This window comes from Cetorhinus maximus, chromosome 13 (assembly GCF_964194155.1).
Source record: "Cetorhinus maximus chromosome 13, sCetMax3.hap1.1, whole genome shotgun sequence".
NCBI classification, from domain to species: Eukaryota; Metazoa; Chordata; class Chondrichthyes; order Lamniformes; family Cetorhinidae; genus Cetorhinus; species Cetorhinus maximus.
The window spans coordinates 66,064,847-66,088,052 of record NC_135891.1 but is presented as its reverse complement, the minus strand read 5'-3'; the positions used below and the strand labels follow the sequence as shown (position 1 = coordinate 66,088,052).

Here is a 23,206-nt window from a genome sequence, read left to right as displayed (position 1 = left end):
CGACCAGACCCAAATCAACTCCTCTGACCCAACCCAACCTCCCCATAACTGGTCCGAAATCCATCCCGAGGTCTGACCACACTCCTACCCACCCCCAAGTTCCAAACCCTCCCCACACCACCCCCCTACCTCACTCCTGAGGTCCAAACCCCATTGACCTCCGATTTCTCCCCCCTCTCTACCTCTTGTCAGTTTGAATGGGAACTTTAGCTGCTGTAAACCAGGTAAGTTGGTGCCGTTTTTTTAAAAAAAAAAGGGTGGGGTCTTCCTTCACTTCGATGGAACTGGGCTGTGATGCTGGGCCTCGGACAGCTGTGCTGCCTGGTTCTCACCTGGACTGGATTGGAACGTCAGGCGAGACAGGCATGGAAGAAATTCCACACAGTTAATTGGACACGGAGTGGAACTCCAACTCGCCAATCTTATTTACCACACTTCGTGCATTCATATGTTTGCACAGTAACCCTGATTTAGACTTTTATTTATTTATCCTAAATCCTCTTACCCTAACTAATAACTTACTATTCCCTTCTCTAGTGCTTTCTATCTCTCCCTGTATTCTGTGCACCTTGGTATTCCTCACATGTGTTTTCCTAATTCCCGCAGCCCTGTCAAGTTGATTTAAATTCTCCCAAAAAATCATCCCACAAGGAAATTGGTCTAGGATCCGTTCAGGTGCAAGCTGTCTGGCAGCCAACCCCAATGTCCCCAGAATCTAAAGCACTCTCTCCTGCGCCATCTTTTCAGCCACGCATTCACCTGCTTTATCCCCTTTATTTCTATACTTGCATGTAGTACCGGGAGTAATCTGGAGCCTAACAATTTTGAGGACCTGCTCGCTAATTTCCCACCTAGCTCCCTAAATTCTGTCTGCAAGACCATATCCCTCTTTCTGCCAATGTCATGTGGGCCATGACTGCTGGCTGTTCCCCCTCCCCACCTCAAGGTGCTCTACAGCTGCTCAGTAATATCCTGGACCCTAGCACCAGAGAGGCAACACACCATCCTGGTTTCACGTCTGCAGCCACAGAAATGCCTATCCGTTCCCCTGACTATCGGAATCACCAATCAAGGTTGCTTTTCCTTGCAGGAGAGCCACTCGTGGTGCAATGGGCTTGACTCTGGCTGCACCCCCTAGATGAACCATCACTTTCAAGAGCATTCAGAACTGAATACTTGTTGGAGAGTGGAATGCACTCAGGGGACTCCTGCAATACCTACCTGTTCCTTTTTGATTGTCTGGTGGTCACCCATTTCCTCTCCCTCTCATACACACTTAAGCTCTGAGGTGACCACATCTATAAACGTGCTATCCATGAAGCCCTCAACCTCATAGGTGCCCCACAGTGATGTCAGCTGCTGCTCCAGTTCTGAAACCCAGAGCTCAACTGCTGCAACTGACAACTCTTCCTGCACAAATGTTTTTTCAGGACACAGGAAGCATCCTGGAGTTCACACATAGCACAGGATGTGCACTCTAGAAGTTGGAGCAGCGCTGTCATTCCTCTATTTATTAAATAATAACATTGTTACTGCTGGTAGTAAACCTTACCAACATTAATAAAGCTTTACCAATACAATTGAATCTTACTGCTATTAATAAAGCTTACTAATACTGATAAATCCTATTAATATTTAATACATCTTACTAGTGGCAATATACCTTAAGAATAAACAATAAGACTCACCAGCTTCTCACTTGTTCTTAATTGTTAATATTTTTAACTTTTGTTAAACTCCCAGTTGTTTAGACTCTGTTTCTAAGCTGTTCTTGTATATCAAGAAATGGCTGAAGGTACTGAATACTGCAAAGGTTATGGACCCTGACAACATTCCGCCAGCAGTACTGAAGACTTGTGCTCCAGAACTAACTGGTCCCCTAGCCAAGCTGTTCCAGTATAACTACAATGCTGGCATCTACCCATCAATATGGAAAATTGTCTAGGTAAGTACTGGACAAATCCAACCTGGCCAATTACCGCCCCATCAGCGATTGTCGACAGTGTTATCGACGGCAGTTCCACAGCAATAACCTGCTCACTGATGTTCTGCTGGAGCCACTCGGCCCCTGACCTCGTTATAGTCTTGGTCCAAATATGGACAAAAGAGCTGAACTCCAGAGGTGAGGTGAGAATGACTGACTGTGAATTTAACTTTGTGTGGCATCAAGGTGCCCTGGCAACATTGAAGGCAATACGAGTCAGGGGCAAATTCTCTGCTGATTGGGGACAGACCTGGAGCAAAGGAAGATGGTTGTGGTTGTTGGAGGTCAATCATCTCAACCCCAGTACACTGCAGGAGTTCCTCAGGGTATGCCCAACCATCTTCAGCTGCTTCACCAATGACCTTCCTTCCATCATAAGGGCAGAAGTGGGGATGTTCACTGATGATTGCACAACGTTTAGTATGTTTTGCAACTCCACAGATACTGAAGCAATCTGTCCCCTTAGGCAGCAAGTCCTGGACAACATCCAGGCTTGGGCTAATAAGTGACAAGTAACGTTTGTGCCACACAAGTGCCAGGCAATGACCATCTCCAACAAAAGAGAATCTAACCATCTCCCTTTGACATTCAATGGCATTACTATCACCAAAACCCCCCAAAATCAACATCCTGGAGTTTACCATTGACCAGAAACTAAACTAGGCTAGCCATATAAATACTGTGGCAACAAGGGCAGGTCAGAGGCTAGGAATCCTGCAGTGAATAACTCACCTCCTGACTCCCCAAAGCCTGTCCACCATCTACAAGGCACAAGTCAGAGTGTGATGAAATACTTTCCACTTGCCTGGAAGAGTGCAGCTCCAACAACACTCAAGAAACTCAACAGTGCCAAGAACAAAGTAGCTAACTTGATTCGTACTCCATCCACCACCTTAAATACTCACTTCTTCCACCACCAGTGCACTGTGGCAGCAATTGCAGCAACTTGCCAAGCCTCCTTCCACAGCACCTTCCAATTATCTACTACCTAGAAGGACCAGGGCAGCAGGCACTTATTACACAAGGTTGTTAGGAGGTGGAATGTGAATAAGATGCTGAAATCACAATCCATAATGCTTTTTGAAGTGAAGAAATCATTGAATATTACAATCATTTGATATAGAAGGATGCCATTTGTCCCATCATGCCTGTGTTGGCTCTTTGGAAGAGCCATCCAATTAGTTCCACTTCTCTGTTCTTCTATCCCCATAGCCCTGTGATCCTTTTCAGTTTCAAGCATTTATCCAATTCCCCTTTGAAAGGGCGGTGGAAGCGGATTCAACAGTAACTTTCAGACATTCAATGGCATTACCATCACTGAATCCCCCACTATCAACATCCTGGGGGTTAGCATTGACCAGAAACTGAACTGGACCAGCCATATAAATACTGTGGCAACAAGGGCAGGTCAGAGGCTAGGAATCCTGCAGTGAATAACTCACCTCCTGACTCCCCAAAGCCTGTCTACCATCTACAAGGCACAAGTCAGGAATGTAATGGAATATTCTCCACTGCCAACAGCAACCCAGATCATAACAATTAGCTGTGTAAGAAAAAACTCTCCATCTCCTCTCTGGCTCTTTTGCCTATTAGCTGCAATCTGTGATATCTGGTTACCGACCCAGCTGCCAGTGAAAACAGCTAAGCAATATTTGTAAAATAATTTCTGCAGGTCCTCTTTAAATCACTGAGTCTGTTTCCTCAAAGAGAGATTTTCAGCTTGCATAACTTCTGTGGATGGCAAGGAAAGAGCAAGTATATGACTTGTATCTAGTGTTGCTAACTCTGGTCAAATGTGTTCCTGGAAGTGTTGCCATATGATATCCTGCCTTCAACCTCCCCATCTAGTTAAATAGCCTTTTCTCCCATTTTTGTGGGACTAATAAACACAAGTGTTCAAAGAAAATTTAAAATGCATGATTCTTTTCAATGTCCCTATTCTTTCTTTTTCTGGGTTGCTCACTGCAACGTCCAGGAGATTCAATTCCTGCAGACTCCTGGATAATACTGGAGAACTGGCAAACTTACATTTCATAGTTTGCACAGTAGTGAGCCATTTATTATTTTGTACTACACTTCAAAGTTTACAATCTATTGTCAATATATTTATAGTTGTTTGCTGCTTATACTCAATTGCTCTTTTATTATTTAATAAATTTGTTAGGCAGTCAAAGTTCAAGTCACAGTCTATTTGCTGTGTCATGGACAGAATGTAAGTCCTCTCTTATTGCCCATACTGAGTGTGTTTTATATGGAAAGAGGTGTGTCTTTTCTTATACTTGGAGTGTGTATTCCATTAAATAATTCAGCAGCAAGGTTTTGTGAGTTTTAAAACAAATAAGTTTATTTATTCTCACACACATCCAAGTTAACGTAATGTCACACACTCAGATACACGCACACAAAGATTGGATACAGATAAGGATTATCTATAAAAATGCACTGTTAATTCAGTCTCTGACTTATGATTTTCGCTTTCCCACATGGCAGGCCTATGGTTTCTTGAATGGATTTGATGATTTAAAGTTGAAGAGAGGGTCTTGTAAAGTGAAGGGTTCACTACAGATTATGCCATTTCTTGTAGTCAAATACCTAGGAAGTTGGTTCTCAGGTGAACTTTGAAACTGGAACAGGTTAAGCAATTTGGCTCCTTGATTACTTGCAGTTGGTTTCAAAGTGTGGTTCTCAGACTGGCTGATGACTGATGGTTCTGATGGATCTGCTGGACCCTGGGGTGGTAATGGTGCAGTCCCTGAAACTAGTTTTGATCACATGACCATTACATTAACGCTTCTGAGGCCCATCCAGTCTAGTTTGGATGGGGGAACCATCGTGACACAATGGTAAGTTGATAGTGGCCATTGAATTTTGATATTCTCTTTTGTTCAGCATGAAACATGAAACAGACAGGCAGTCTGGAAACTCCATAGTCATTAGGTGTTGACCCATCCTTAAAATAAGATGTGTGAATTCCACAGCTGGAATCTATGTCCATATTTAATTACGTATTTGCTGCAGATTTGATACTGTCTGTAGTCCAAATGCCAAAAGTTACATGATTTGTGGCAGCCATCTTTACAACATGTTTGAATCCAATTTTTATAAGCATTGACTGAAAGTTCATAATATGATATTCCTGTGCTGGACATGATAGCTGCCTTTCAAGGGCAGAGGGCTGTCTGTTCATTCTCTGAGTGTGTTGTAACTTTGCCTTGAGACCTGATACAAAAGGCATTGTCAATGGGTTTGTGGAAAGCTGCCAGTGGAGAATGTTCCTCTGTGCCCCTCCGATCTCACTGCAACTTGGAGGGGCAGGGGATGGGAGTTATGTAAAAGCTAGGGAGAGAAGCCCCAATGCAGCAAGGCTTCAGTGAGGGCTCAGTGAGGGTCAAGGGTTCAGTCAGGATCGAGGGTTCAGGGAGGATTAAGTGAGGGTCGTAGGCTCAGAGTGGGTTCAGGGAGCATGGAGGGCTGAAGATGGGCTCAGTGACAGTTGAGGGTTCAGGGCATGGGACTCAGTGTAGAACAGAACTCTGGTAAATATGACTGACACTACTGAGCTGTTCATTGCTTCCACTCATCAGATCCACATCGATTATAGTAGGGCAGAGTTGTGGTTATGTTACTGAGTAAATTATCCAGAGGCTCAGATTAATAATCGGGAGAATTAGAGTTTGGATATAAACCAATAAAATTTATTAAATTCAGTTTAAAAAAGAATTAAAAACATCTGGAAATGAAAAGATGGTGCCAGTAAAATTGACCGTGAATCTGTCGGATTGTTGTAAAAATTCAATTGGTTCACTTACCTCCTTCAGGCCTTCTGACACTCGGTTGTCTTCAACCACATTCAGATGATAACTCAGGATGGGAAATAAATGCTGAGCTAGCCGGCGGTGACTAGGTTATTAAAATTGTCATTAAGGGGCTGATTTAAAGTTGGCCTGCCTGACATAAATAAGACTGGTGGCCTTGATGACTTGCCTGTTTTTTTCAAACTAACAAAGGGGGTTCGAGTGAAGGAAGATTTAGGAATCTAAAGAGAAAGGCTGAGGCATCAGAACAGTATAGTGAGCTGAGTGGGTCAGGAAGAGAGAGTTTAACAAAAATTGTACATCAAAGAAAAAGGTAATAGCAGACAATGGAAGTAAAAAAACTGAAATGGAAGGTTCTTTATCTGAATGCACAAAGCATCTGCAATAAGATAAATGAACTAGTGGCACAGATAGAAGTAAATGATTTAGATCAAATTGCCATTACAGAGACATGGGTACAAAGTGATCAAGGTTTGAGAAGTAAATAGGTGTGGCATAGTGGCATTGTCCCTAGACTAGTAATCCTGAGAACTAGGGTAATGCTCTGAGGACCAGGGTTCAAATCCCACCATGGCAGATGGTGGAATTTGAATTCAATAAAAATCTGGAATTAAAAATCATAAAACCACTGTTGATTTGTCATAAAAGCCCATCTGCTTCAATAATGCCCTTACCTGGTCAGGCCTACATGTTGTTTAAATGGCCTAGCAAGCCACTCAGAATCACTGATTTTAGCGGCACAGAAGGAAGCCTTTCGGCCCGTTGTGTCTGCACCGGCTCTCCAAATGAGCATTATGACGTAATGCCATTGCCCTACCTTTTCCCCTGCACATTGTTTGTATTCAAATAATCATCTAATGCCCTCAGTTGTATCAAACCACTAAGAAGCCTAAAAGGAATGAAACTGGACGCACCACCCGGCATTGACTTAGGCACTGGAAATGACACAGCTAACCCAACCCTGTCAACCTTCCTTACTAACATCTGGGGCCTTGTGCCAAAGTTGAGAGGGGCACTTGAATAAGAAATTGGCTGAGTGACAGGAAACAGAGTAGTGATAAATGGTTGTTTTTCAGATTGGAGGAAGGTCTGTAGTGGAGTTCCCCAGGGGTCAGTGTTAGGACCCTTGCTATTCCTGATATATATTAATGATCTAGATTGTGGTGTGCAGGGCATGTTTCAAAATTTGCAGATGATACAAAGATTGGAAACATGGTCAACTGTGATGAGGATGGTCTTGAATTTCAAAAGGACATAGACATGTTGGTGGATTGAGTAGAGAAATGGCAGATGAAGTTCAATGCAGAGAAGTGTGAGGTGATTCATTTTGGCAGGAAAAATGTGGAGAGACAGTACAAAATAAAGGGAGAAACTCTAAAGGAGGTGCAGGAACAGAGGGACCTCAGTGTATTTGTACATAAGCCATTGAAGGTGGCAGGGCATGTTGAGAGAGCAGTTAATAAAGCAAATAGTATCCTAGGTTTTATTAATAGGGGCATTGAGTACAAGAGTAAGGAGGTCATGTTAAACTTGTATAATTTACTACTAAGCCTCATCTGGAGTACTGCATCCAGGTCTGGGTGCCATACTTAAGGAAGGATGTGAAGGCTTTGGAGAGGTTACGGAGGAGATTCACAAGAATGATTCAAGGGATAAAAAACTGTAGCTATGAGGATAGATTGGAGAGGTTGGGGCTGTTTTCTTTGGAGAAAAGAAGGCTGATAGGAGACTTGCTTAGAGGTATTTAAGATCCTGAGGGGTATGGACAGGGTAAATAGTGAGAAACTGTTCCCACTCAAGAATACATCAAGAACTAGAGGACACAAATTCAAAATAATTGGCAAAAGGAGTTGAAGTGATGTGAGGAAAAAGGCTTTCACCTTGAGGGTGGTTGGAGTCTGGAACGAACTTCCTGAGAGGGTGGTGGAGGCAGGTTTGATCAAGGTAATCAAAAAGGAATGGGATTGCTATCTGAAAAGGAAGAATGTGCAAGGTTACAGGGATAAGGCAGGGGAGTGGGACTAGGTAGAATGCTCTCTGTGAGCCAGTGCAGCCTCGACGGGCTGAATGGCCTCCTGCACTGTAAAGATACTGTGATTCTGTGATAGTCAAGCACAGCCTGACAGTCATACTCACGGAATCATACTTTACAGGTAATGTTCTGCCATTACCATCCCACTGACAGGACAGATCCAGCCGAGATGGCGTCAGAGTGGTATACAGTTGGGAGGGAGCTTCCCTGGGTGCCCTCAGCATTGACTCCATACCCCAATGAACTCTCAGGGCATCAGGTCAAATGTGGGCAAGGAAACCTCCTCCTGATTACCAAGTACCGCACCCCTCAGCTGATGAGTTAGTGCTCAACATTGAGGGTGGGAAGGGTGCAGAATGTACTGTTGATGGGGGACTTCAATGTCCATCACTAAGAGTGGCTCAGTAGCACCACTACAGACTGATCTGGCTGAGTCTGAAACAACATAGCTGCTGGATTGGATCTGTGGCAGGTGGTGAGTGAAAAACATAGTTGACCTCATCCTCACCAACCTGCCTGCTCAGATGCATCTGTCCTTGATAGTATTGGTAGAAGTGACCACCGCACAGTCCTTGTGAAGACGAAGTCCCACTTTCACATTGAGGATACCCTCCATCGTGTTGTGTGGCACTACCACCGTGCTGATTGGGATAGATTCCGAACAGATCTAGCAACTCAAGACTGGGCATCCATGAGGCGCTGTGGGCCATCAGTAGCAGCAGAATTGTACTCAACCACAATCTGTAACCGCATGGCCCAGCATATGCCCCACTCTACCATTACCACCAAGCCAGGGGTCCAACCCTGGTTCAATGAAGAGTGCAGGAGGGCATTCCAGGAGCAGCACCAGGCATACCTAAAAATGAGGTGTCAACCTGGTGAAGCTATAACACAGGACTACTTGCGTGCCAAACAGCGTAAGCAGCAAGTGATAGATGAAGCTAAGTGATCCCACAACCAACTGATCAGATCTAAGCTCTGCAGCCCTGCCACATCCAGTTGTAAATGGTTGTGGACAATTAAACAACTCACTGGAGGAGGAGGCTCTACAAGTATCCCCATTTCAATGATCATCAGTGCAAAAGACAAGGCTGGAGCATTTGTAACAACCTTCAGCCAGAAGTGCCAAGTGGATGATCCATCTTGGCCTCCTCCAGAGGTCCCCAGCATCACAGATGCCAGTCTTCAGCCAATTTGATTCACTGCATGTGATATCAAGAAACAACTGAAGGTACTGGTAAGGCTATGGGCCTTGACAATATTCCATCAACAGTACTGAAGAATTGTACTCCACAACTTGCCGCACCCCTAGCCAAGCTGTTCCAGTGCAGCTACAACACTGGCGTCTACCCAGCAATGTGGAAAATTGCCCAGGTATGTCCTGTACACACAAAGCAGGACAAATCCAACCCAGCCAATTACCGCCCCATCAGTCTACTCTCCATCATCAGTAAAGTGATGGAAGGGATCATCAACAGTGCTATCAAGTGCACTTGCTTAGCAATAACCTGCTCACTGATGTTTAGTTTGGGATCATTCAGCTCCTGACCTCATTACAGCTTTGGTTCAAACATGGACAAAAGAGCTGAACTCCAGAGGTGAGGTGAGAGTGACTGCCCTTAACACCAAGACAGCATTTGCTCGAGTGTGGCATCAAGGCACCCTAGCAAAACTGGAGTCAATGGGAATTGGGGGAAAAGTCTCCGCTGGTTGGAGTCATACCTAGCACAAAGAAAGATGGTTGTGGTTATTGGAGGTCAATCATCTCAGCTCCAGGACATCACTGCAGGAGTTCTTCAGGGTAGTGTCCTAGACTCAAACGTCTTCAGCTGCTTCATCAATGACCTTCCTTCCATAAAGGGTCAGAAGTGGGGGTGTTCACTGATGATTGCACAATGTTCAGCACCATTAACGACTCCTCAGATACTGAAGCAGTCCATGTCCAAATGCAGGAAGACCTGGACAACATTCAGGCTTGGGCTGACAAGTGGCAAGTAACATTCGCACCACACAAGTTGGTGGGGAGGTTACCATTGACCAGTAACTGAACTGCTCTAGCCATATAAATACTGTGGCTACAAGAGCAGTTCAGAGCCGAGGAATCCTGCGGAGAGTAACTCACCTCCTGACTCCCCAAAGTCTGTCCATCATCTGCAAGGCACAAGTCAGGAGTGTGATGGAATACTCTCCACTTGCCTGGATGAGTGCAGCTCCAACAACACTCAAGAAGCTCGACACCATCCAGGACAAAGAAGCCCGCTTGATTGGCACCCCATCCACAAACATTCAATCCCTCCACCACCGACGCACAGTAGCAGCAGTGTGTATCATCTACAGGGTGCACTACAAGATGTACTGCAGGAGTTCACCAAGACCCCTTAGACAGCACCTTCCAAAGCCAAGACCACTACCATTTAGAAGGACAAGGGCAGAAGACAGATGGGAACACCACCACCTGGATGTTCCCCTCCAAGCCACTCTCTGCATAGTAGCAGTATCATAGCTGATGAGGTTTAATTGAGGTCCGATTATTGCTTATTGAAAACTTTTCCCAATACCCTGCTTTGACAATTTGAATATAGTCGGCAATGGCAATTTTTGACAGTCTTGACTTGGAAATATATCGCCGTTTCCTTCACTGTCGCTGGGTTAAAATCCTGGAACTCCCTAACAGCACTGTGGGTGTACTTACACCACATGGACTGCAGCAGTTCAAGAAGGCAGCTCACCACCACCTTCTTAAGGGCAATTAGGGATGGCCAAAAAAGGTTGGCCTAGCCAGCACTGCCCACATCCTATGAATGAATGAAATAAGATCCAGAGTACACGATATTTTGGAAAGACAGACAGATTGGTTAAGGGGGAGGGGTAGCCCTGATAGTAAAGGATGAAATCAGGACATTAGTGAAAAAGGGTCTGGCCTCAGAAGGATATGAAGTAGAATCAGTATGAGTAAAAATTAGGAATAGCAAGAGTCAGAAAACACTGGTGTAAATAGTTTATAGGTCCTTAACAGTAGTTGTATCATTAGACAGAGCATTAAACAAGACATTATTGGAGGTTGTAACAAAGGCAATGGGATACTTTAATCTTAATATTGGCTGGGACAATCAAATCAGTAAGAGTGATGTAGCAGATGAGTTTGTAGAATGCTTCTCATAGTTTCTTGGAGCAATACATTGCGAAATCAACTTGGGATAAAGCTATATTAGATCTAGTTTTGCGTAATGAAGCGGGGTTAATTAGTAATGTCATAGTAAAAGATCCACTGGGAAATAGTGATCATAATACCACTGATTTCCATGTTCAGTTTGAAAGCGACATACTCTAATTGCAAACAAGAATCTTAAACTTAACAAAGCCAATTACGTAGATATGAGAGGAGAACTGGTTAAGGTTAATTAGGTAAATAGACTAAAAGCTATGGGCGGCAAATGAAGAGTGGGAGACATTTAAAGAAACAATTCAAAATGTTTAATGAAAATACATTCTATTTGAAAAACAAAAACTCAGCAAGAAAGACCCATTGTGACTCACTCAGTAAGCTTAGGATGGTATCAGATTGAAAGAAGAGGCTTACAATCTTGCAAAAAAACAGTAGCAAGTCTGAGGATTGGGGGTGTTTCAGAAACCAACAAAGGGCCACCAAAAAGTTGATACAAAGGGAGAAAATAGAATGAGAATAAACTAGCCAGAAATACAAAAGTAGATTGTAAGAGCTTTTATGATATATATAAAAAAATTAAAATCCAACGAATCCCCAGGACCTAACGGTTATACTCTGAGGCTCTAAAAGAGAGAGCTGCAGAGATAGTGGATACTCTGGCTATGATTTTCCAAAATAACTTGGATTCAGGAACGGTCCCAGCAGATTGGAAATTGGCAAATGTTACACCACTTTTCAAGAAAGGAGGGAGAGAGAAAGGCCCAGATTTTCGTCCGTGGGTTGAGTTTGTTGAGTTGGGTGATTTCCTGGCTTAGCGAACCCTACCCGATGGGATTTTCAGTTGTAGGTGGGGGGTGGGAGTGGGTGGTTGGTGGTGGGTGGGTTGAAACTGACGTCGGGCGGGTGAATGTGCAGGCTGCAGGTTGCGGAGGACAGCAAGACGCAAGGCCTGCCTCTGTGCTCTAGCACTGTTTAAATAAATAGAAAATAATATTAAAACTAAAAACATCCCTCCAGCCCTCACCGCCACACACTTCCTATGCCCCATCCATGCCAACCCATGCCCCTCACCCAGCTCCCCATGGCCCCTAGAGCCTTATGCCAACTTAGTGCCCTTCTACCCATATCCAATGGCTCCCATATGCCCTATGCCACCTTTAGTGCTAACTGATGCCAACCCATGCCCATCACCACCCTTTGCCCTTACCCCCTCCATGCCAACTCACCTAGTATCCTTGGAGAGTTATTGACAACTTTGACACTTCCTGGATAACTTTTGCAGGTTTGACTCTTCCTGGATAGCTTTGACAGTTTTGACAGCTGAACTGTTTCTTAACATTTCCTTGACAGCTGGACAGTTCCTTAACATTTCCTTGACAGCTGGACAGCTCTTTTACAGCTCCACAGTTCCAGTGAGTTTGTGCATAAAAAGTGATAAAGCATGCTCACTTTTAACAATTTCAAAGGTTGACCTACCTCTCTCAAAAGGTGCCTTACCTCTCCCAAAGATGTCCTGGGATTCTATCCAAAGGGGTACCTTACCTATCAGAACAGATACCCTGGCTATCCATAAGAAACCACCAAATTCAGGCCTCCTCTTACCTGTTCCAATCTGCACAATCTGGATTCCACACTCCTAGTCTTCCAAAACCCCACTGCAGTGGAGGCAGATGGTCATTTAACTGACCAGCTGCCTCCACGAACCGTGTATGCATGAACCCCAGGCAGATTCCAGTCCCAGCCCCGCGAAGATTGGAAATGCCGTGTTCGGGGGCAAGACTTAGAATTTTTGGCCATATCCGGGATTTTTGTAATGACAGAGAGGCTCTCTGTCGTTGTGAAAATCTGGACCAAAATCTTAACAATGCACTTAGGAAAGCATTGTATGATTAGAACAACATGATTTTACTAAAGGGAAATCCTATTTGGCAAATTTATTAGAGTTTTTTGAGGATGTAACTAGTAGGGCAGAGAAAGGGGGACCAGTAGATGTAGTATACCTGGATTTCCAAAAGGTATTCAATAAGGAGCCACACAAAGCTTAACAGGCAAGATAAGGGCTCATGGAGTTGGGAATAATATATTAACATGGATAGCGGATTGGTTAACAGATAGAAAACAGAGAGTGGGCATAAACAGGGCTTTTTCAAGTTGGCAGGCAGTGAATGGTGGAGTGCCACAAGGATCAGTGCCGGGGCCTCAGCTATTTACAATCTATATTCTTCTTTCGTATGGCTGGGTATACAGCAACAACTATAATTTTACATCAAGGTGGTCAAGCCAGGATATTACATTAGGTTTGACTTAGGTAAAGAGACAGAGAATAATATCTAAGTTTGCTGCTTGTACAAAGCTGAGTGGGAAGGTAAGCTGTGGGGATGACACAGAGAAGCTGCAAAGAGTTATAGACAGGTTGAAGGAGTGGGCAACAAGATGTCAGATGGAGTATAATATAGGGAAGTTTTGTAAAAATAGAAAAGTAGAATACTTTTTTAAAGGTGAGAAACTTGTAAGCATTGATATTCAGAGACTTGGGTGTGATCGTACAAGGAAAGTTAGCATGCAGGTGCAGCAAACAATTAGGAAGGCAAATAGCATGTTGGCCTTTATTACAATGGGTTTGGAGTGCAAGAATAAAGAAGTCTTGCTATAATTGGACAGAGTTTTGGTGAGACCATCTGGAATACCATGTGCAGTTTTGGCCTTTTCATTTAAGAAAAAATATACTTGCATGGGAGGTAGTACAGCACAGGTTCACTGAATTGCTCCCAGTCTTCATTGATGAGGGGTTGTCCTGTGATGAGAGGCTGAGTAAAATGGGTTTATATTCTCTGGAGTTTAGAAGGATGAGAGGCGATCTCATTGAAGCCTACAAAATTCTGAAGGGGTTTGATAGGGTGGACACTGAGAGATTGTTTCCGCTGGTTGGGGAATCTAAAACATGGGGGCATAGTCTCAGGATAAAAGACCAATCATTTAAGACTGAGATGAGGAGAAATTACTTCACTCACAGGGTTGCAAATCTTTGGAATTCTCTGCCCCAGAGGGTTGTGAATGTTCCATCGTTGAATATATTTAAGGCTGAGATAGACAGATTTTTGGGGTCTCGGAATTAAGGAAAATGGGGAGCGGGTGGGAAAGTGGAGTTGAAGCCCAAGATCAGCCATGATCGTATTGAATGGCAGAGCAGGCACAACAGGTCGCATGGTCTACTCCTGCTCCTATTTATTATGTTCTTGATCCCACTATCTTTTATATATGTTTATGCATGCAAATGGGGCACCAAGGAATGACAGCAGAATTCTGCTTTAAATATGTAGATCAGGCCCTGTTGATGTCAATATCTGAGGAAGTTGGATAAATATTTGAAACTGAGAAAGATACAAGGCAATGAGGAGAGTGTGTGGCAGAGGGATTGAGATTTATGGATCTAGCAAAGAGCTGGCTAAGACTTAATGGGCCAAATAGCCTCCCTCAGTGCTGTAAGGAAGAACTTACATTTATATTCAGCTCAGGACAACCCAAAGCACTTTAAGCCAATGGAGTAATTTTCAAGTGTAGTCACTGTTGTAATGTAGGAAACAGGGCAGCCAATTTGTTCACAGCAAGCTCTCACAACAACATTATGATAATGACCAGATCATCTGTTTTAGTTATTGGTTGAGGGATAAATGTTGGCTGGGACACTGGAGTGAACTGCTGTATTTTTCTTGCATGACTGCCAAGGGTTTTTTTTTTAAACCTCCACCTAGAGAGAGCAGGCAGGACCTTAGTTTAATGTCTCACCTGAAAGCAGAAACTCTGACAGTGTAGTGCTCCCCAGTCAGTCTAGATTTTGTGCTCAAGTTTCTGGAGTGGGACTTGAACCCACAGCTGTTTGACTTAGAGGCAACAACACTATCCATGGCTGAAACCTAAAAGGTTATAAACCTTAAGTAGTTCTAACCTATAGATATTGGAGTTCGCACAAGAGAGGCAAGGCTGAGATGGTGAAACCTTTCTCATTCCTGGGCAAGAACATATAAAATGGCAATGGGGTACATCCAAGTGTTAATGAATTACCAATGTCCGGCACCAATTTTATTGTCAAAATTTCCTCTTCATCTATCAAGATTGCAGGATCAATGTGCAACAACTGTCACACAAGCAATGAAAATTAAACTTAAGTGATAATGGAGCTGAAAAAGGTTGTGTTACTGATTGATTGCTGTAAAAGGTTCAAATCTCTATTCTAATTGCCAAGCAGTTGACTGTTATTTCTCTGAATTCTTATATCCAAACAGTACCTGTCTCACTCGATAAAGAAGGAGCATGTAGATGAGGGAGTTCAGGTGTGGAGCAGTGGAGTGGAGTGAGTGCCAGCTTCAGGGAGCAAGGTTAAAAAGACTAAGTGTCATCAATAAAAGGGAAGGTGCTGATTGGTGAATAGCTGGTGCGTTTTTTAAATTTAAGTATTTAATGGATTCCCTGCAGAGCAGCAATCATTGTCAGATTACCGTCCTGCTCAAACTTTCCCTTGCCCTGATGCTGCTTCGCATTTCTTGCTGGGTCTCCTGAGCCTGGCTTCTCCAGAAATGGGGAGCGCAGCATCCCTCAAAGAACTCCATTGCAGCACTGTAGCATGGGGGAGACAGGACACATCTCATTTTTATGATACCAGCTGCCATAAGTTTAAATGTCTTGTGTGAATGTTAGTGAATGGGTAGCATGGTAGGGTGGGTTGTTGGGTGAGGTGGAAGGTGGTTAGGGTGGTAGGCAGGTAAGGTGCAGGGTGGCATATGGCAGGTGGTATTTGCTGGGCTGACCAAATCCCAAAGGGGAAACTTGGTCAGGCTATCACAACGATTTTGCAATTTTTATTTATTACTAGAAGGACGGAAGTCAGAAGTAAAGTTTCCACCACTACTTTTGTAAATTTTAAAAATTAAATTAAAACATTTATTAACAAAAGAAAAGGAAAGTTAAACACAAAAGATTACAGTTACACAGTTAAATTTAGTCTTATAACATTTCCCAAAAGATTTTTACTTAGCTAGGTTAATTACTTAGGGCTATAGTGATAGGGGATTCAATAGTTAGGGGCACAGACAGATGCTTCTGTGGCCACAAACGTGAATCAAGGATGGTATGTTGCCTCCCTGGTGCCAGGGTCCAGGATGTCACAGAGCGGCTGCAAGACATTCTGGGGAGGGAAGGTAAACAGCCAGTGGTCGTGGTGCACATTGATACCAACGACATAGGCAAACTAAGGGATGAAGACCTGCAAGCTCAGTACAGGGAGTTAGGAGATAAATTAAAATGCAGGACCTCAAATGTAGTAATCTCAGGATTACTCCCAGTTCCACGTGCTAGCGAGAGCAGGAATAAGAGGATAGGCCAAATGAACACATGGCTGGAGAGATGGTATAGCCAGGAGGGATTCAGATTTTTGAGGCACTGGGGCCGGTTCTGGGGAAGATGGGACCTTTACAAACCGGATGGGCTGCACCCAGGCAGAGCTGGGACCAGTGTCCTTGCGGGGGCTTTTGCTAGTTCTATTGGGGAATATTTAAACTAATGTGGTGGGGGATGGGATCCCAGGAGTAGGATCAGATAGGTCAGATTCAGATCAGAAAAATGGAGGAAGAACATTAGTTAGGGACGTTGTGATAGACATGGAGTTACAGGAGAAGCAAAGTTTAAAAAGTGTCCATCAAGGGGAATTGATGGGGTTAAACTGTTTATACTTCAATGCAAGGAGTATTACAAACAAGGTAGATGAGTTAAGGGTACAGGTAGACACATGGCAGCAGGGTGTCATTGCTATAACGGAGACCTGGCTAAAGGAGGGACAAAACTGGCAGCTTAATATCCCTGGTTATAGAGTCTTCAGACACGATAGAGTAGGCGATAAATATTGAGGGTGGGGTAGCACTAATGGTTAAAGAATCAATTCCAGTTGTGAGAAGGGATGATATACTAAATGGGTCAACAAACGAGGCTTTATGGATTGAGCTTAGAAATAAAAAAGGGGCAGTCACACTACTGGGAGTATACTACAGACCCCCAAAAGTGAAAAGGAGATTGAAGAACAAATATGTGGGCAAATTTCTGCTTGTAAGAACAAGAGGGCAATAATAGTAGGAGACTTCAACTATCCTAATATCAACTGAGATTCAAACAATATAAGGGGCACTGAGGGAGAAAAATTCATGCAGTGTGTCCAGGAAAATTTTTTCAACCAATTAGTGATAAACCCAACGAGAGGAGATGCAATTCTAGACCTAATCTTGGGGAACGAAGAAGGGCAAGTGGGTGAAGTGACAGTTGGAGGCCATATCGGAGCCAGTGATCACAATTCAGTTAGATTTAGCATTACCATGGAAAAGGACAGAGATAAGGCAGGAATAAAGTGTGAACTGGGGGAAGGCAAATTTTGCAGAAATGAGAAGGGACTTGGCTGAGGTGGACTGTACAGCACTGCTGGGGGATAAAACAGTGGAAAACCAGTTGGAAGCATTAAAAAGCGAGATCCTAATTGTACAAAGTAGACATGTCCCCTACAAAAATAAGAATGGTACTGAGAAATCTAGACCTCCCTGGTTGTCTAGAGGAATACAGGGGACGATCAAACAGAAAAAGAAAGCGTACGATAGGCACAAAGAACTAAGCACTGCAGATAGCCTAGACGAATATAGGAAGTGCAGGGACGAAGTAAAAAAGGAAATAAGGAAATCAAAGAGAGGGCATGAAAAAAGATTAGCAAGTAAAGTTAAAGATAACCCAAAGATGTTTTACCAATACATTAATGCTAAAAGGTTAGTTAAGGAATCTATCAGAGATGAAGCTGGAAACTTGTGTGTAGATGCAGAGGCTGTGGGAAGGGTTTTGAATGAATATTTTGTCTCTGTGTTTACAAAGGAAAGGGAGGATGTAGATATAGTAGCCCAGGAGGAACACTGCGAGATATTAGATGGGATAGTCATAAAGAGAGAGGAAGTACTCGAAGGGTTGAAATCCTTGAAAGTTGATAAGTCACCAGGGCCAGATGGATTGTTTCCGAGGCTGCTGAAGGAAGTCAGGGAGGAGATAGCAGATGCTCTGAGGATGATTTTCCAACCTTCACTACATTTAGGGGAGGTACCGGAGGACTGGAGAAATGCAAACGTAGTTCCATTGTTTAAAAAGGGATCAAAGGAAATGCCAAACAATTATAGGCCAGTTAGTCTTACATTGGTGGTGAGCAAATTAGTAGAATCAATCCTGAGAGATAGAATTAGCTGTCATGTGGAAAGGCATGGACTAGTCAGGGATGGTCAGCATGGATTTGTTAAAGGAAGGTCTTGCCTCACAAATTTGATTGAATTTTTTGAGGAAGTGACAAGAAGGGTTGATGAAGGTAGTGCAGTGGATGTTGTGTACATGGATTTTAGCAAGGCATTTGACAAGGTCCCACATGGCAGATTGGTTGGGAAAGTAAAAGCCCATGGGATTCAGGGTAATGTGGCAAACTGGATAAAAGGTTGGCTTTGTAACAGGAAACAAAGGGTAATGGTCGATGGATGCCTTTGCAAGTGGAAAGTTGTCTCAAGTGGTGTTCCACAGGGCTCAATGTTGGGACCCTTGCTGTTTGTGTTATATATTAATGATTTGGACTTGAACACGGGGGGCACAATTGGGAAATTTGCAGATGACACAAAGATTGGCCGAGTAGTGGATAGTGTAGAGGATAGCTGTAAACTCCAAAACGATATAGATGGGTTGGTGGAGTGGGCGGTAAAGCAGCAGATGGATTTTAACATAGAGAAGTGTGAGGTCACACATTTAGGGAGGTCAAACAGTTACAGGGATTACACAATGAATGGGAATATATTAAGAGGGGTAGATGAAGTGAGAGATCTTGGCGTACAAATACACAGGTCCCTGAAGGCAGCAGCTCAAGTAGACAAGGTTGTAAAGAAGGCATATAAAATGCTCTCCTTCATTGGCAGCGATATAGAATATAAAAGTAAGGATATAATGTTGGAATTGTATAAAACACTGGTGAGGCCACAACTGGAGTATTGTGTGCAGTTCTGGTCACCACATTACAGGAAGGATGTAATGGATCTGGAGAGAGTGCAGAGGAGGTTTACAAGAATGTTGCCAGGGTTAGAAATGTGTAGCTACGAGGAAAGATTGGATAGGTTGGGGTTATTTTCCTTAGAACAAAGAAGGCTGAGAGGTGACTTGATTGAGGTGTACAAAATTATGAGGGGAATAGACTGAGTGGACAGGATAAAATTGTTTCCCTTGGTGGAGAATTCTAGAACCAGGGACATAGATTCAAGATAAGTGGCAGAAGGTGTAGGGGGAACATGAGGAAGAACTTTTTTTACGCAGAGGGTAGTGGGTGTCTGGAATTCGCTGCCCAAGTTAGTGGTAGAGGCAGAAACTCTAAACTCTTTTAAAAAGTACCTGGATCTACACCTAAAGTGCTGTAAGCCGCAGGGCGGTGCAGGAAGGCAGGATTGGAAAGGGCACCTGGGTGTCCTCGGGCTGGCATGGACAAGATGGGCTGAATGGCCTCCTTCTGTGCTGTAACATTTCTATGGTTCTATGGTTCTATTCACAAATAAACACCCTTTTCCACCCAGGCAACCATCCCTATAGATTCTTAATCTATAAAACATCAAGTAATATTACCACAAGGCACCCACTGTTGCTATAAGGGAAGAATTTCACAAGCATCCCTCTCTCTCTCTCACTCGACAATAGAAATCCAAGGCTTGTAACAAAATCTTGTTTTGTAGAACAACCAGACATTTCTCTGGGGTGACTAGAAGCTGATTCCTTCACAGAACTGTGCTCCCACAGCACGCTCTTCAAGATCACATGGCCACACACCTCATGCTGCTGTCAATATTTCCTTAAATATATATATATTCCCCTTTCATCTTTAAACCCATTGTTCTTAACTTTCTTTTGAAATTTACTTTGTCCAGAATCTAAAAATATTTCATGTTGCCTTTATGGCCACCACTTTCCAGAAGAATAAACTTAATAACTCTGCTTTATTTAGTTATGATCTTTTCCGATCCCCCTTTTTCCAATAATTTATAATTTTTTTTACAAATATATTTTTCTTTTCCCACCTATTTTTAAATTTATTTCGATCTATTGCTTCATCTCCACCTTTTAGCCCATTTCAATCCACTCCCCCCACCCCACCACCACTAGGGCCATCTGCCACTAGCTTGTCCTGCTTGCTACCCTTAATGTTCCTATTAGCACATCCTTTAGATAATATCACCACCGTCAACACCCCTTTGTCCTTTTGTCTATGACATTTTTGGCAGTCTCTTCTTGCCCCCTATCGTGATCCTCCTGTCCCACCCCCCTCTACCAGTTTATATTTCATCTCATTTCTATATTTCTTAGTTCTGATGAAGAGTCATTCGGACTCGAAACGTCAACTGTATCCCTCTCCGTAGATGCTGTCAGAGCTGCTGAGTTTTTCCAGATATTTTTGTTTTTGTTCCATGACACCACTGCTGGCTCAGCTGTACAGGGAGGCAGGAGGAAGATTGGGAAATAATACCGATCAGACTGGAGTAAGGTATACAGTGGGGTTCCCCAGAGGTTTGTACTAAGACCACTTCTTTTCTTGATATATATTAATGACCTAGACTTGGGTGTGCAGGGCATAATTTCAAAATTAGCAGATGACACAAAACCTGGCAGTATTGTGAACTGTGAGGAGGATAGTGATAGACTTCAAGTGGACATTGACAATCTGGTGAAATGAGCTGACAGATGAAATTTAATTCCGAGCAGTGTGAAGAGGTAAAAATTAGGAAAGACAATATAAACTAACGGGTACAACTCTTAAATGGGCACAGGAGCAAAACTAGATATATATGTGCACAAATTGGTGAAGATGCCAGGGCAGATTGAGGAAGTGGTTAAAAGGCATACAGGATCCTGGGCTTTAAAAATAGGAGCATAGAGTGTGAAATCAAGGAAGTTACATGAACCTTTATCATATCAATAACATTATCAATAATCATTAACTGGTCCGGCCTCAGCTGGTGTATTGTGTTCAATTCTGGGCAGTGCGCTTTAGGAAGAATGTAATTGCCTTAGACGAGGTACAGGAAAGGCTTTCAAGAATGGTCCCAGGGATGAGATGTGATTAATTGGAGAAGCTGGTGTTGTTCTTCTTAAAGAAGAGAAGCTTTAGAGGAGATCTGACAGAATTGTTCAAAATCATGAGTGGTCTAGACAGAGTACATAGCGGGAAGCCATTTCAAAGGAAATTTAATAAGCACCTACAGAGTAAAAAATGTAAGATTAAAGGGGAAGGGCAAAGGAGTGGAACTAGCTGAGTTGATCTTGTAGAGAAGCCAGCACGGACATGACAGGTTGAATATCCTCTTGTGTTGTAAACATTTTATGATTCTATGATTTTGAGATTTTTTTCTCAAAAAAAACCTTACTTTTTTGAAAGTCACTTTCCTGTCTGTCAGCCATTCTGAGTGACACAAATCCTTCCATTGCCTCTTTTCTGTCTATACGTAGGTCAGTGTTTCTGTCCCCCTAGTTCTCTCCCATTTTCACCTAAAGGTGTGGAACTTTATTTGGATATTTTTCCACAGAAGGCAGCTACTCTCTGGTACCTTCTCCAAGTAGGCATTGTTCATGTGTGAGGTTAGACAGTGAGTGACAGTCGGTGATCATGGAGGAGCATCCTTGTTGAGTCTAATCCTGCCCTCAACCTTCCTTGTGCAAGTCACTGCACTATTGTTAGGAGTGTAACTCTGGCTAATTTACATTTTAGTCTTTCTCCGGATGTGAGCATTGCTGGCAAAGCCAGTATTTATTGCTCATCCCTAATTGCCCTTGAGAAGATGATGGTGAGCCTTCCCTCTTCACCCGCTGCAGTCCATGTGACATTGGAGTCCACATGACACAAGTCAGGACTGTGATGGTATACTCTCCACTTGCCTGGATGAATGCAGCTCCAACAGCACTCAAGAAGCTTGACACCATCCAGGACAAAACAGCCTGCTTGATTGGCACTCCATCCAGCACCTTAAACATTCACTCCCTCCACCACCGATGCACAGTGGCAGCAGTGTGTACCATCTACAAGATGCACTGCAGAAACTCCTCACCAAGGTTCCCTCGACAGCACCTTCCCAAACTCTCGACTTTGACCACCTAGAAGCACAAGGGCAGCAGATGCATGGGAACACCATCAGCTGTAAGTACCCCTCCAAGCCACTCACCATCCTGACTTGGAAATATATTGCCGTTCCTTCACTGTCACTGGGGCAAAATCCTGGAACTCCCTCCTTAACAGCACTGTGGATGTAACTACACCACAGGGACTGCAACAGTTCAAGAAGGCAGCTCACCATCACTTTCTCAAGGGTAATTAGGGATGGGCAATAAATGCTGCCCTAGCCATCGATGCCCACATCCCCATCCCGTAAATTTAAAAATATATAAATGCAAGTCTTTCTTTACATGACATTCAATTTCAGGATTACACCATTCTGCTCACTTGGTTACTCGAGTTGCAGAATAATGTGTAAAGTCAGGAGAATATCGTGGATAAAATGAAATACAGCAACAAACTATATCTGTAAATCACTGACTGTGTGGGAGAGAAAGTGTAAGCTTAAGGGATTTAACAAAAGTCGAGATTATAAAGTCATGCTTGCATCCCATTTAATTTTAAGAAATTTTATTCTGAATATTTTTTCTGAGCCCTGGCCTGCAGGCAAGCAACAGAATACATTATGATCAATTCCAGAGGTAGTTGAATGCAGAGTCAGCATATTGCTTTTTGCAGTATATATCTCTGCTTCTGTCACTGTAGGGCAAATGAGGAAGTAATGGAAATCAATTTCCTATTTTAAACAAGAAAAAGTTTGCACTGTGGTGCTGCTACAACCCCATATCCGCACTATCCTTATAGTCCCAAAATACCTGCAAAAACAGAGCTGTTTTTCTACTGACACAGTTAAAACCAACATAAGAGCAGAAAATGCTGGAAATACTCAGCAGGTCAGACAGAATCTGTGAAGAGAAACAGAGTCAATGTTTCAGATCAATGACCCTTCTTCAGAACTGAGGAAAGATAGAAACGTAATAGATTTTGAGCAAATTAAAGGCGGGAGGGGAGAAAAGGTGGGGGAGGGGGGGAGGGGGGTGGTGGTGGGGTGGCGCAGGAGAGACTAAAT

General features: G+C 43.3%; 1 non-coding gene across 1 annotated transcript; it reads left to right on the top strand.

The window, feature by feature from the left end:
• Nucleotides 1-10,308: 10,308 nt before the first annotated feature.
• LOC144689280 (U4 spliceosomal RNA) lies at nucleotides 10,309-10,448 on the top strand. Its single transcript, XR_013578616.1, has one exon. It is a non-coding gene; the product is annotated as a U4 spliceosomal RNA (small nuclear RNA).
• Nucleotides 10,449-23,206: the final 12,758 nt, after the last annotated feature.